At 39.2% G+C, this 13,880-nt stretch overlaps 16 non-coding genes across 16 annotated transcripts; all 16 read right to left on the bottom strand.

The window, feature by feature from the left end:
• Positions 1–3,111: 3,111 nt before the first annotated feature.
• On the bottom strand, positions 3,112–3,183 carry TRNAD-GUC (transfer RNA aspartic acid (anticodon GUC)). Its single transcript has one exon. It is a non-coding gene; the product is annotated as a tRNA-Asp (tRNA).
• A 592-nt stretch (positions 3,184–3,775) lies between these two features.
• TRNAD-GUC (transfer RNA aspartic acid (anticodon GUC)) lies at positions 3,776–3,847 on the bottom strand. The gene has a single exon. It is a non-coding gene; the product is annotated as a tRNA-Asp (tRNA).
• Positions 3,848–4,475: 628 nt separating this feature from the next.
• On the bottom strand, positions 4,476–4,547 carry TRNAD-GUC (transfer RNA aspartic acid (anticodon GUC)). The gene has a single exon. It is a non-coding gene; the product is annotated as a tRNA-Asp (tRNA).
• A 636-nt stretch (positions 4,548–5,183) lies between these two features.
• On the bottom strand, positions 5,184–5,255 carry TRNAD-GUC (transfer RNA aspartic acid (anticodon GUC)). The gene has a single exon. It is a non-coding gene; the product is annotated as a tRNA-Asp (tRNA).
• Positions 5,256–5,877: 622 nt separating this feature from the next.
• Positions 5,878–5,949, bottom strand: TRNAD-GUC (transfer RNA aspartic acid (anticodon GUC)). Its single transcript has one exon. It is a non-coding gene; the product is annotated as a tRNA-Asp (tRNA).
• A 596-nt stretch (positions 5,950–6,545) lies between these two features.
• TRNAD-GUC (transfer RNA aspartic acid (anticodon GUC)) lies at positions 6,546–6,617 on the bottom strand. Its single transcript has one exon. It is a non-coding gene; the product is annotated as a tRNA-Asp (tRNA).
• A 596-nt stretch (positions 6,618–7,213) lies between these two features.
• Positions 7,214–7,285, bottom strand: TRNAD-GUC (transfer RNA aspartic acid (anticodon GUC)). The gene has a single exon. It is a non-coding gene; the product is annotated as a tRNA-Asp (tRNA).
• Positions 7,286–7,879: 594 nt separating this feature from the next.
• Positions 7,880–7,951, bottom strand: TRNAD-GUC (transfer RNA aspartic acid (anticodon GUC)). The gene has a single exon. It is a non-coding gene; the product is annotated as a tRNA-Asp (tRNA).
• Positions 7,952–8,543: 592 nt separating this feature from the next.
• TRNAD-GUC (transfer RNA aspartic acid (anticodon GUC)) lies at positions 8,544–8,615 on the bottom strand. The gene has a single exon. It is a non-coding gene; the product is annotated as a tRNA-Asp (tRNA).
• Positions 8,616–9,251: 636 nt separating this feature from the next.
• Positions 9,252–9,323, bottom strand: TRNAD-GUC (transfer RNA aspartic acid (anticodon GUC)). Its single transcript has one exon. It is a non-coding gene; the product is annotated as a tRNA-Asp (tRNA).
• Positions 9,324–9,941: 618 nt separating this feature from the next.
• Positions 9,942–10,013, bottom strand: TRNAD-GUC (transfer RNA aspartic acid (anticodon GUC)). The gene has a single exon. It is a non-coding gene; the product is annotated as a tRNA-Asp (tRNA).
• Positions 10,014–10,609: 596 nt separating this feature from the next.
• TRNAD-GUC (transfer RNA aspartic acid (anticodon GUC)) lies at positions 10,610–10,681 on the bottom strand. Its single transcript has one exon. It is a non-coding gene; the product is annotated as a tRNA-Asp (tRNA).
• A 596-nt stretch (positions 10,682–11,277) lies between these two features.
• Positions 11,278–11,349, bottom strand: TRNAD-GUC (transfer RNA aspartic acid (anticodon GUC)). The gene has a single exon. It is a non-coding gene; the product is annotated as a tRNA-Asp (tRNA).
• Positions 11,350–11,943: 594 nt separating this feature from the next.
• On the bottom strand, positions 11,944–12,015 carry TRNAD-GUC (transfer RNA aspartic acid (anticodon GUC)). Its single transcript has one exon. It is a non-coding gene; the product is annotated as a tRNA-Asp (tRNA).
• A 592-nt stretch (positions 12,016–12,607) lies between these two features.
• On the bottom strand, positions 12,608–12,679 carry TRNAD-GUC (transfer RNA aspartic acid (anticodon GUC)). Its single transcript has one exon. It is a non-coding gene; the product is annotated as a tRNA-Asp (tRNA).
• Positions 12,680–13,317: 638 nt separating this feature from the next.
• On the bottom strand, positions 13,318–13,389 carry TRNAD-GUC (transfer RNA aspartic acid (anticodon GUC)). Its single transcript has one exon. It is a non-coding gene; the product is annotated as a tRNA-Asp (tRNA).
• Positions 13,390–13,880: the final 491 nt, after the last annotated feature.

Below are 13,880 nucleotides of genomic sequence, written 5' to 3' on the forward strand. Positions count from 1 at the left end.
CAGTGCTCATAGTGAAAACACCATGTTTTCAGTATGGTTGTTATGTGTCACTGGGATCCTGCTGGTCAGGACCCCAGTGCTCATAGGTTTGTGGCCTATATGTATGTGTCACTGGGACCCTGTCACACAGGGCCCCAGTGCTCATAGGTGTGCATGTGTATGTTCCCTGTGTGGTGCCTAACTGTCTCACTGAGGCTCTGCTAACCAGAACCTCAGTGGTTATGCTCTCTCATTTCTTTCCAAATTGTCACTGACAGGCTAGTGACCATTTTTACCAATTTACATTGGCTTACTGGAACACCCTTATAATTCCCTAGTATATGGTACTGAGGTACCCAGGGTATTGGGGTTCCAGGAGATCCCTATGGGCTGCAGCATTTCTTTTGCCACCCATAGGGAGCTCTGACAATTCTTACACAGGCCTGCCACTGCAGCCTGAGTGAAATAACGTCCACGTTATTTCACAGCCATTTTACACTGCACTTAAGTAACTTATAAGTCACCTATATGTCTAACCTTTACCTGGTAAAGGTTAGGTGCAAAGTTACTTAGTGTGAGGGCACCCTGGCACTAGCCAAGGTGCCCCCACATTGTTCAGAGCCAATTCACTGAACTTTGTGAGTGCGGGGACACCATTACACGCGTGCACTACATATAGGTCACTACCTATATGTAGCTTCACCATGGTAACTCCGAATATGGCCATGTAACATGTCTATGATCATGGAATTGCCCCCTCTATGCCATCCTGGCATTGTTGGTACAATTCCATGATCCCAGTGGTCTGTAGCACAGACCCTGGTACTGCCAGACTGCCCTTCCTGGGGTTTCTCTGCAGCTGCTGCTGCTGCCAACCCCTCAGACAGGCAGCTGCCCTCCTGGGGTCCAGCCAGGCCTGGCCCAGGATGGCAGAACAAAGAACTTCCTCTGAGAGAGGGTGTGACACCCTCTCCCTTTGGAAAATGGTGTGAAGGCAGGGGAGGAGTAGCCTCCCCCAGCCTCTGGAAATGCTTTGTTGGGCACAGGTGTGCCCAATTCTGCATAAGCCAGTCTACACCGGTTCAGGGACCCCTTAGCCCCTGCTCTGGCGCGAAACTGGACAAAGGAAAGGGGAGTGACCACTCCCCTGACCTGCACCTCCCCTGGGAGGTGTCCAGAGCTCCTCCAGTGTGCTCCAGACCTCTGCCATCTTGGAAACAGAGGTGCTGCTGGCACACTGGACTGCTCTGAGTGGCCAGTGCCACCAGGTGACGTCAGAGACTCCTTGTGATAGGCTCCTTCAGGTGTTAGTAGCCTTTCCTCTCTCCTAGGTAGCCAAACCCTCTTTTCTGGCTATTTAGGGTCTCTGTCTCTGGGGAAACTTTAGATAACGAATGCATGAGCTCAGCCGAGTTCCTCTGCATCTCCCTCTTCACCTTCTGATAAGGAATCGACCGCTGACCGCGCTGGAAGCCTGCAAACCTGCAACATAGTAGCAAAGACGACTACTGCAACTCTGTAACGCTGATCCTGCCGCCTTCTCGACTGTTTTCCTGCTTGTGCATGCTGTGGGGGTAGTCTGCCTCCTCTCTGCACCAGAAGCTCCGAAGAAATCTCCCGTGGGTCGACGGAATCTTCCCCCTGCAACCGCAGGCACCAAAAAGCTGCATCTCCGGTCCCTTGGGTCTCCTCTCAGCACGACGAGCGAGGTCCCTCGAATCCAGCGACACCGTCCAAGTGACCCCCACAGTCCAGTGACTCTTCAGCCCAAGTTTGGTGGAGGTAAGTCCTTGCCTCACCTCGCTGGGCTGCATTGCTGGGAACCGCGACTTTGCAAGCTTCTCCGGCCCCTGTGCACTTCCGGCGGAAATCCTGTGTGCACAGCCAAGCCTGGGTCCACGGCACTCTAACCTGCATTGCACGACTTTCTAAGTTGGTCTCCGGCGACGTGGGACTCCTTTGTGCAACTTCGGCGAGCACCGTTTCACGCATCCTCGTAGTGCCTGTTTCTGGCACTTCTCCGGGTGCTACCTGCTTCAGTGAGGGCTCTTTGTCTTGCTCGACGTCCCCTCTCTCTGCAGGTCCAATTTGCGACCTCCTGGTCCCTCCTGGGCCCCAGCAGCGTCCAAAAACGCCAAACGCACGATTTGCGTGTAGCAAGGCTTGTTGGCATCCGTCCGGCGGGAAAACACTTCTGCACGACTCTCCAAGGCGTGGGGGATCCATCCTCCAAAGGGGAAGTCTCTAGCCCTTGTCGTTCCTGCAGTATTCACAGTTCTTCAGCCTAGTAAGAGCTTCTTTGCACCAACCGCTGGCATTTCTTGGGCATCTGCCCATCTCCGAGCTGCTTGTGACTTTTGGACTTGGTCCCCTTGTTCCACAGGTACCTCCAGACAGGAATCCATCGTTGTTGCATTGCTGATTTGTGTTTTCCTTGCATTCTCCCTCTAACACGACTATTTTGTCCTTAGGGGAACTTTGGTGCACTTTGCACTCACTTTTCAGGGTCTTGGGGAGGGTTATTTTTCTAACTCTCACTATTTTCTAATAGTCCCAGCGACCCTCTACAAGGTCACATAGGTTTGGGGTCCATTCGTGGTTCACATTCCACTTTTGGAGTATATGGTTTGTGTTGCCCCTATTCCTATGTTTCCCCATTGCATCCTATTGTAACTATACATTGTTTGCACTGTTTTCTAAGACTATACTGCATATTTTTGCTATTGTGTATATATATCTTGTGTATATTTCCTATCCTCTTACTGAGGGTACACTCTAAGATACTTTGGCATATTGTCATAAAAATAAAGTACCTTTATTTTTAGTATAACTGTGTATTGTGTTTTCTTATGATATTGTGCATATGACACTAAGTGGTGCTGTAGTAGCTTCACACGTCTCCTAGTTCAGCCTAAGCTGCTCTGCTAAGCTACCATTATCTATCAGCCTAAGCTGCTAGACACCCTATACACTAATAAGGGATAACTGGGCCTGGTGCAAGGTGCAAGTACCCCTTGGTACTCACTACAAGCCAGTCCAGCCTCCTACAATAAGCAGGTGTAATGACAACTATATTTTACTTCATGAGTAAGTGCATCTTTTTCATTAAGTTGGGCAACTTAAAAGAATCATCTCCCCGTCAGGGAATTGAACCCCGGTCTCCCGCGTGACAGGCGGGGATACTGACCACTATACTAACGAGGACTTAATGGCAGTAGTTTAACAGTCCTCACCTCTTTGAGGATAGGGAATGCCCATGACAAATTCAGCTAACTGGAATAGGCAGCTCTACTGCTTTTGCTTAGGGAAATTCATCTTTTTTCATAAACAGGGAGAACACAGAATGATCTTCCAAAAACAATCAGTTTTATCAAGAAAGTTTTTTAATTAAATTAATCTATCTATATTTATATCTGTATATATATATATATATATAATCAGCTCACTTTACCATTAGCAGCTTATAGCTATTAGCCACCAGGGGTCAGTACTAACCAAAAACACCGATTTGTCTTCTATCCCTGTCCCACAGAGTTTATAAGCAGCCCATGTTTTACCACTGTTTCATGTCATTTTCCAAGTATTTTAGAGATAAATTGTTTTTGAAAGAACAGTAAGTTGAGATTGAAATTGAGAGAGCATCTTCTGAGTTTCGGTTAACACATGAGTAAGCATTTTGGCTATCACTAAAGTCAACACTGGTCTCAATCGTGATAAGCAGGTGTAATGACAACTATATTTTACTTCATGAGTAAGTGCATCTTTTTCATTAAGTTGGGCAACTTAAAAGAATCATCTCCCCGTCGGGAAATTGAACCCCGGTCTCCCGCGTGACAGGCGGGGATACTGACCACTATACTAACGAGGACTTAATGGCAGTAGTTTAACAGTCCTCACCTCTTTGAGGATAGGGAATGCCCATGAGCAATTCAGCTAATTGGAATAGGCAGCTCTAATGCTTTTGCTTAGGGAAATTAATCTTTTTTCATAAACAGGGAGAACACAGAATGATCTTCCAAAAACAATCAGTTTTATCAAGAAAGTTTTTAAATTAAATTAATCTATCTATATTTATATCTGTATATATATATATATATATATATATATATATATATATATATATATATATATATTTAATCAGCTCACTTTACCATTAGCAGCTTATAGCTATTAGCCACCAGGGGTCAGTACTAACCAAAAACACCGATTTGTCTTCTATCCCTGTCCCACAGAGTTTATAAGCAGCCCATGATTTACCACTGTTTCATGTCATTTTCCAAGTATTTTAGAGATAAATTGTTTTTGAAAGAACAGTAAGTTGAGATTGAAATTTAGAGAGCATCTTCTGAGTTTCAGTTAACACATCAGTAAGCATTTTGGCTATCACTAAAGTCAACACTGGTCTCAATCGTGATAAGCAGGTGTAATGACAACTATATTTTACTTCATGAGTAAGTGCATCTTTTTCATTAAGTTGGGCAACTTAAAAGAATCATCTCCCCGTCGGGAAATTGAACCCCGGTCTCCCGCGTGACAGGCGGGGATACTGACCACTATACTAACGAGGACTTAATGGCAGTAGTTTAACAGTCCTCACCTCTTTGAGGATAGGGAATGCCCATGAGCAATTCAGCTAATTGGAATAGGCAGCTCTAATGCTTTTGCTTAGGGAAATTAATCTTTTTTCATAAACAGGGAGAACACAGAATGATCTTCCAAAAACAATCAGTTTTATCAAGAAAGTTTTTAAATTAAATTAATCTATCTATATTTATATCTGTATATATATATATATATATATATATATATATATATATATATATATATATATATATATATATTTAATCAGCTCACTTTACCATTAGCAGCTTATAGCTATTAGCCACCAGGGGTCAGTACTAACCAAAAACACCGATTTGTCTTCTATCCCTGTCCCACAGAGTTTATAAGCAGCCCATGATTTACCACTGTTTCATGTCATTTTCCAAGTATTTTAGAGATAAATTGTTTTTGAAAGAACAGTAAGTTGAGATTGAAATTTAGAGAGCATCTTCTGAGTTTCAGTTAACACATCAGTAAGCATTTTGGCTATCACTAAAGTCAACACTGGTCTCAATCGTGATAAGCAGGTGTAATGACAACTATATTTTACTTCATGAGTAAGTGCATCTTTTTCATTAAGTTGGGCAACTTAAAAGAATCATCTCCCCGTCGGGGAATTGAACCCCGGTCTCCCGCGTGACAGGCGGGGATACTGACCACTATACTAACGAGGACTTAATGGCAGTAGTTTAACAGTCCTCACCTCTTTGAGGATAGGGAATGCCCATGAGCAATTCTGCTAATTGGAATAGGCAGCTCTACTGCTTTTGCTTAGGGAAATTCATCTTTTTTCATAAACAGGGAGAACACAGAATGATCTTCCAAAAACAATCAGTTTTATCAAGAAAGTTTTTTAATTAAATTAATCTATCTATATTTATATCTGTATATATATATATATATATATATATATATATATATATTTATATATATTTAATCAGCTCACTTTACCATTAGCAGCTTATAGCTATTAGCCACCAGGGGTCAGTACTAACCAAAAACACCGATTTGTCTTCTATCCCTGTCCCACAGAGTTTATAAGCAGCCCATGATTTACCACTGTTTCATGTCATTTTCCAAGTATTTTAGAGATAAATTGTTTTTGAAAGAACAGTAAGTTGAGATTGAAATTTAGAGAGCATCTTCTGAGTTTCAGTTAACACATCAGTAAGCATTTTGGCTATCACTAAAGTCAACGCTGGTCTCAATCGTGATAAGCAGGTATAATGACAACTATATTTTACTTCATGAGTAAGTGCATCTTTTTCATTAAGTTGGGCAACTTAAAGGTATCATCTCCCCGTCGGGGAATTGAACCCCGGTCTCCCGCGTGACAGGCGGGGATACTGACCACTATACTAACGAGGACTTAATGGCAGTAGTTTAACAGTCCTCACCTCTTTGAGGATAGGGAATGCCCATGACAAATTCAGCTAACTGGAATAGGCAGCTCTACTGCTTTTGCTTAGGGAAATTCATCTTTTTTCATAAACAGGGAGAACACAGAATGATCTTCCAAAAACAATCAGTTTTATCAAGAAAGTTTTTTAATTAAATTAATCTATCTATATTTATGTCTGTATATATATATATATATATATATAATCAGCTCACTTTACCATTAGCAGCTTATAGCTATTAGCCACCAGGGGTCAGTACTAACCAAAAACACCGATTTGTCTTCTATCCCTGTCCCACAGAGTTTATAAGCAGCCCATGATTTACCACTGTTTCATGTCATTTTCCAAGTATTTTAGAGATAAATTGTTTTTGAAAGAACAGTAAGTTGAGATTGAAATTTAGAGAGCATCTTCTGAGTTTCGGTTAACACATCAGTAAGCATTTTGGCTATCACTAAAGTCAACGCTGGTCTCAATCGTGATAAGCAGGTGTAATGACAACTATATTTTACTTCATGAGTAAGTGCATCTTTTTCATTAAGTTGGGCAACTTAAAAGTATCATCTCCCCGTCGGGGAATTGAACCCCGGTCTCCCGCGTGACAGGCGGGGATACTGACCACTATACTAACGAGGACTTAATGGCAGTAGTTTAACAGTCCTCACCTCTTTGAGGATAGGGAATGCCCATGACAAATTCAGCTAAATGGAATAGGCAGCTCTACTGCTTTTGCTTAGGGAAATTCATCTTTTTTCATAAACAGGGAGAACACAGAATGATCTTCCAAAAACAATCAGTTTTATCAAGAAAGTTTTTTAATTAAATTAATCTATCTATATTTATGTCTGTATATATATATATATATATATATAATCAGCTCACTTTACCATTAGCAGCTTATAGCTATTAGCCACCAGGGGTCAGTACTAACCAAAAACACCGATTTGTCTTCTATCCCTGTCCCACAGAGTTTATAAGCAGCCCATGATTTACCACTGTTTCATGTCATTTTCCAAGTATTTTAGAGATAAATTGTTTTTGAAAGAACAGTAAGTTGAGATTGAAATTTAGAGAGCATCTTCTGAGTTTCGGTTAACACATCAGTAAGCATTTTGGCTATCACTAAAGTCAACGCTGGTCTCAATCGTGATAAGCAGGTGTAATGACAACTATATTTTACTTCATGAGTAAGTGCATCTTTTTCATTAAGTTGGGCAACTTAAAGGTATCATCTCCCCGTCGGGGAATTGAACCCCGGTCTCCCGCGTGACAGGCGGGGATACTGACCACTATACTAACGAGGACTTAATGGCAGTAGTTTAACAGTCCTCACCTCTTTGAGGATAGGGAATGCCCATGACAAATTCAGCTAACTGGAATAGGCAGCTCTACTGCTTTTGCTTAGGGAAATTCATCTTTTTTCATAAACAGGGAGAACACAGAATGATCTTCCAAAAACAATCAGTTTTATCAAGAAAGTTTTTTAATTAAATTAATCTATCTATATTTATATCTGTATATATATATATATATATATAATCAGCTCACTTTACCATTAGCAGCTTATAGCTATTAGCCACCAGGGGTCAGTACTAACCAAAAACACCGATTTGTCTTCTATCCCTGTCCCACAGAGTTTATAAGCAGCCCATGATTTACCACTGTTTCATGTCATTTTCCAAGTATTTTAGAGATAAATTGTTTTTGAAAGAACAGTAAGTTGAGATTGAAATTTAGAGAGCATCTTCTGAGTTTCGGTTAACACATCAGTAAGCATTTTGGCTATCACTAAAGTCAACGCTGGTCTCAATCGTGATAAGCAGGTGTAATGACAACTATATTTTACTTCATGAGTAAGTGCATCTTTTTCATTAAGTTGGGCAACTTAAAGGTATCATCTCCCCGTCGGGGAATTGAACCCCGGTCTCCCGCGTGACAGGCGGGGATACTGACCACTATACTAACGAGGACTTAATGGCAGTAGTTTAACAGTCCTCACCTCTTTGAGGATAGGGAATGCCCATGACAAATTCAGCTAACTGGAATAGGCAGCTCTACTGCTTTTGCTTAGGGAAATTCATCTTTTTTCATAAACAGGGAGAACACAGAATGATCTTCCAAAAACAATCAGTTTTATCAAGAAAGTTTTTTAATTAAATTAATCTATCTATATTTATATCTGTATATATATATATATATATAATCAGCTCACTTTACCATTAGCAGCTTATAGCTATTAGCCACCAGGGGTCAGTACTAACCAAAAACACCGATTTGTCTTCTATCCCTGTCCCACAGAGTTTATAAGCAGCCCATGTTTTACCACTGTTTCATGTCATTTTCCAAGTATTTTAGAGATAAATTGTTTTTGAAAGAACAGTAAGTTGAGATTGAAATTGAGAGAGCATCTTCTGAGTTTCGGTTAACACATGAGTAAGCATTTTGGCTATCACTAAAGTCAACACTGGTCTCAATCGTGATAAGCAGGTGTAATGACAACTATATTTTACTTCATGAGTAAGTGCATCTTTTTCATTAAGTTGGGCAACTTAAAAGAATCATCTCCCCGTCGGGAAATTGAACCCCGGTCTCCCGCGTGACAGGCGGGGATACTGACCACTATACTAACGAGGACTTAATGGCAGTAGTTTAACAGTCCTCACCTCTTTGAGGATAGGGAATGCCCATGAGCAATTCAGCTAATTGGAATAGGCAGCTCTAATGCTTTTGCTTAGGGAAATTAATCTTTTTTCATAAACAGGGAGAACACAGAATGATCTTCCAAAAACAATCAGTTTTATCAAGAAAGTTTTTAAATTAAATTAATCTATCTATATTTATATCTGTATATATATATATATATATATATATATATATATATATATATATATATATATATATATATATTTAATCAGCTCACTTTACCATTAGCAGCTTATAGCTATTAGCCACCAGGGGTCAGTACTAACCAAAAACACCGATTTGTCTTCTATCCCTGTCCCACAGAGTTTATAAGCAGCCCATGATTTACCACTGTTTCATGTCATTTTCCAAGTATTTTAGAGATAAATTGTTTTTGAAAGAACAGTAAGTTGAGATTGAAATTTAGAGAGCATCTTCTGAGTTTCAGTTAACACATCAGTAAGCATTTTGGCTATCACTAAAGTCAACACTGGTCTCAATCGTGATAAGCAGGTGTAATGACAACTATATTTTACTTCATGAGTAAGTGCATCTTTTTCATTAAGTTGGGCAACTTAAAAGAATCATCTCCCCGTCGGGGAATTGAACCCCGGTCTCCCGCGTGACAGGCGGGGATACTGACCACTATACTAACGAGGACTTAATGGCAGTAGTTTAACAGTCCTCACCTCTTTGAGGATAGGGAATGCCCATGAGCAATTCTGCTAATTGGAATAGGCAGCTCTACTGCTTTTGCTTAGGGAAATTCATCTTTTTTCATAAACAGGGAGAACACAGAATGATCTTCCAAAAACAATCAGTTTTATCAAGAAAGTTTTTTAATTAAATTAATCTATCTATATTTATATCTGTATATATATATATATATATATATATATATATATTTATATATATTTAATCAGCTCACTTTACCATTAGCAGCTTATAGCTATTAGCCACCAGGGGTCAGTACTAACCAAAAACACCGATTTGTCTTCTATCCCTGTCCCACAGAGTTTATAAGCAGCCCATGATTTACCACTGTTTCATGTCATTTTCCAAGTATTTTAGAGATAAATTGTTTTTGAAAGAACAGTAAGTTGAGATTGAAATTTAGAGAGCATCTTCTGAGTTTCAGTTAACACATCAGTAAGCATTTTGGCTATCACTAAAGTCAACGCTGGTCTCAATCGTGATAAGCAGGTATAATGACAACTATATTTTACTTCATGAGTAAGTGCATCTTTTTCATTAAGTTGGGCAACTTAAAGGTATCATCTCCCCGTCGGGGAATTGAACCCCGGTCTCCCGCGTGACAGGCGGGGATACTGACCACTATACTAACGAGGACTTAATGGCAGTAGTTTAACAGTCCTCACCTCTTTGAGGATAGGGAATGCCCATGACAAATTCAGCTAACTGGAATAGGCAGCTCTACTGCTTTTGCTTAGGGAAATTCATCTTTTTTCATAAACAGGGAGAACACAGAATGATCTTCCAAAAACAATCAGTTTTATCAAGAAAGTTTTTTAATTAAATTAATCTATCTATATTTATGTCTGTATATATATATATATATATATATAATCAGCTCACTTTACCATTAGCAGCTTATAGCTATTAGCCACCAGGGGTCAGTACTAACCAAAAACACCGATTTGTCTTCTATCCCTGTCCCACAGAGTTTATAAGCAGCCCATGATTTACCACTGTTTCATGTCATTTTCCAAGTATTTTAGAGATAAATTGTTTTTGAAAGAACAGTAAGTTGAGATTGAAATTTAGAGAGCATCTTCTGAGTTTCGGTTAACACATCAGTAAGCATTTTGGCTATCACTAAAGTCAACGCTGGTCTCAATCGTGATAAGCAGGTGTAATGACAACTATATTTTACTTCATGAGTAAGTGCATCTTTTTCATTAAGTTGGGCAACTTAAAAGTATCATCTCCCCGTCGGGGAATTGAACCCCGGTCTCCCGCGTGACAGGCGGGGATACTGACCACTATACTAACGAGGACTTAATGGCAGTAGTTTAACAGTCCTCACCTCTTTGAGGATAGGGAATGCCCATGACAAATTCAGCTAAATGGAATAGGCAGCTCTACTGCTTTTGCTTAGGGAAATTCATCTTTTTTCATAAACAGGGAGAACACAGAATGATCTTCCAAAAACAATCAGTTTTATCAAGAAAGTTTTTTAATTAAATTAATCTATCTATATTTATGTCTGTATATATATATATATATATATATAATCAGCTCACTTTACCATTAGCAGCTTATAGCTATTAGCCACCAGGGGTCAGTACTAACCAAAAACACCGATTTGTCTTCTATCCCTGTCCCACAGAGTTTATAAGCAGCCCATGATTTACCACTGTTTCATGTCATTTTCCAAGTATTTTAGAGATAAATTGTTTTTGAAAGAACAGTAAGTTGAGATTGAAATTTAGAGAGCATCTTCTGAGTTTCGGTTAACACATCAGTAAGCATTTTGGCTATCACTAAAGTCAACGCTGGTCTCAATCGTGATAAGCAGGTGTAATGACAACTATATTTTACTTCATGAGTAAGTGCATCTTTTTCATTAAGTTGGGCAACTTAAAGGTATCATCTCCCCGTCGGGGAATTGAACCCCGGTCTCCCGCGTGACAGGCGGGGATACTGACCACTATACTAACGAGGACTTAATGGCAGTAGTTTAACAGTCCTCACCTCTTTGAGGATAGGGAATGCCCATGACAAATTCAGCTAACTGGAATAGGCAGCTCTACTGCTTTTGCTTAGGGAAATTCATCTTTTTTCATAAACAGGGAGAACACAGAATGATCTTCCAAAAACAATCAGTTTTATCAAGAAAGTTTTTTAATTAAATTAATCTATCTATATTTATATCTGTATATATATATATATATATATAATCAGCTCACTTTACCATTAGCAGCTTATAGCTATTAGCCACCAGGGGTCAGTACTAACCAAAAACACCGATTTGTCTTCTATCCCTGTCCCACAGAGTTTATAAGCAGCCCATGATTTACCACTGTTTCATGTCATTTTCCAAGTATTTTAGAGATAAATTGTTTTTGAAAGAACAGTAAGTTGAGATTGAAATTTAGAGAGCATCTTCTGAGTTTCGGTTAACACATCAGTAAGCATTTTGGCTATCACTAAAGTCAACACTGGTCTCAATCGTGATAAGCAGGTGTAATGACAACTATATTTTACTTCATGAGTAAGTGCATCTTTTTCATTAAGTTGGGCAACTTAAAAGAATCATCTCCCCGTCAGGGAATTGAACCCCGGTCTCCCGCGTGACAGGCGGGGATACTGACCACTATACTAACGAGGACTTAATGGCAGTAGTTTAACAGTCCTCACCTCTTTGAGGATAGGGAATGCCCATGACAAATTCAGCTAACTGGAATAGGCAGCTCTACTGCTTTTGCTTAGGGAAATTCATCTTTTTTCATAAACAGGGAGAACACAGAATGATCTTCCAAAAACAATCAGTTTTATCAAGAAAGTTTTTTAATTAAATTAATCTATCTATATTTATATCTGTATATATATATATATATATAATCAGCTCACTTTACCATTAGCAGCTTATAGCTATTAGCCACCAGGGGTCAGTACTAACCAAAAACACCGATTTGTCTTCTATCCCTGTCCCACAGAGTTTATAAGCAGCCCATGTTTTACCACTGTTTCATGTCATTTTCCAAGTATTTTAGAGATAAATTGTTTTTGAAAGAACAGTAAGTTGAGATTGAAATTGAGAGAGCATCTTCTGAGTTTCGGTTAACACATGAGTAAGCATTTTGGCTATCACTAAAGTCAACACTGGTCTCAATCGTGATAAGCAGGTGTAATGACAACTATATTTTACTTCATGAGTAAGTGCATCTTTTTCATTAAGTTGGGCAACTTAAAAGAATCATCTCCCCGTCGGGAAATTGAACCCCGGTCTCCCGCGTGACAGGCGGGGATACTGACCACTATACTAACGAGGACTTAATGGCAGTAGTTTAACAGTCCTCACCTCTTTGAGGATAGGGAATGCCCATGAGCAATTCAGCTAATTGGAATAGGCAGCTCTAATGCTTTTGCTTAGGGAAATTAATCTTTTTTCATAAACAGGGAGAACACAGAATGATCTTCCAAAAACAATCAGTTTTATCAAGAAAGTTTTTAAATTAAATTAATCTATCTATATTTATATCTGTATATATATATATATATATATATATATATATATATATATATATATATATATATATATATATATTTAATCAGCTCACTTTACCATTAGCAGCTTATAGCTATTAGCCACCAGGGGTCAGTACTAACCAAAAACACCGATTTGTCTTCTATCCCTGTCCCACAGAGTTTATAAGCAGCCCATGATTTACCACTGTTTCATGTCATTTTCCAAGTATTTTAGAGATAAATTGTTTTTGAAAGAACAGTAAGTTGAGATTGAAATTTAGAGAGCATCTTCTGAGTTTCAGTTAACACATCAGTAAGCATTTTGGCTATCACTAAAGTCAACACTGGTCTCAATCGTGATAAGCAGGTGTAATGACAACTATATTTTACTTCATGAGTAAGTGCATCTTTTTCATTAAGTTGGGCAACTTAAAAGAATCATCTCCCCGTCGGGGAATTGAACCCCGGTCTCCCGCGTGACAGGCGGGGATACTGACCACTATACTAACGAGGACTTAATGGCAGTAGTTTAACAGTCCTCACCTCTTTGAGGATAGGGAATGCCCATGAGCAATTCTGCTAATTGGAATAGGCAGCTCTACTGCTTTTGCTTAGGGAAATTCATCTTTTTTCATAAACAGGGAGAACACAGAATGATCTTCCAAAAACAATCAGTTTTATCAAGAAAGTTTTTTAATTAAATTAATCTATCTATATTTATATCTGTATATATATATATATATATATATATATATATATATTTATATATATTTAATCAGCTCACTTTACCATTAGCAGCTTATAGCTATTAGCCACCAGGGGTCAGTACTAACCAAAAACACCGATTTGTCTTCTATCCCTGTCCCACAGAGTTTATAAGCAGCCCATGATTTACCACTGTTTCATGTCATTTTCCAAGTATTTTAGAGATAAATTGTTTTTGAAAGAACAGTAAGTTGAGATTGAAATTTAGAGAGCATCTTCTGAGTTTCAGTTAACACATCA

The sequence above is a fragment of the Pleurodeles waltl genome, unplaced genomic scaffold (genome assembly GCF_031143425.1).
Source record: "Pleurodeles waltl isolate 20211129_DDA unplaced genomic scaffold, aPleWal1.hap1.20221129 scaffold_387, whole genome shotgun sequence".
Lineage (NCBI taxonomy): Eukaryota > Metazoa > Chordata > Amphibia > Caudata > Salamandridae > Pleurodeles > Pleurodeles waltl.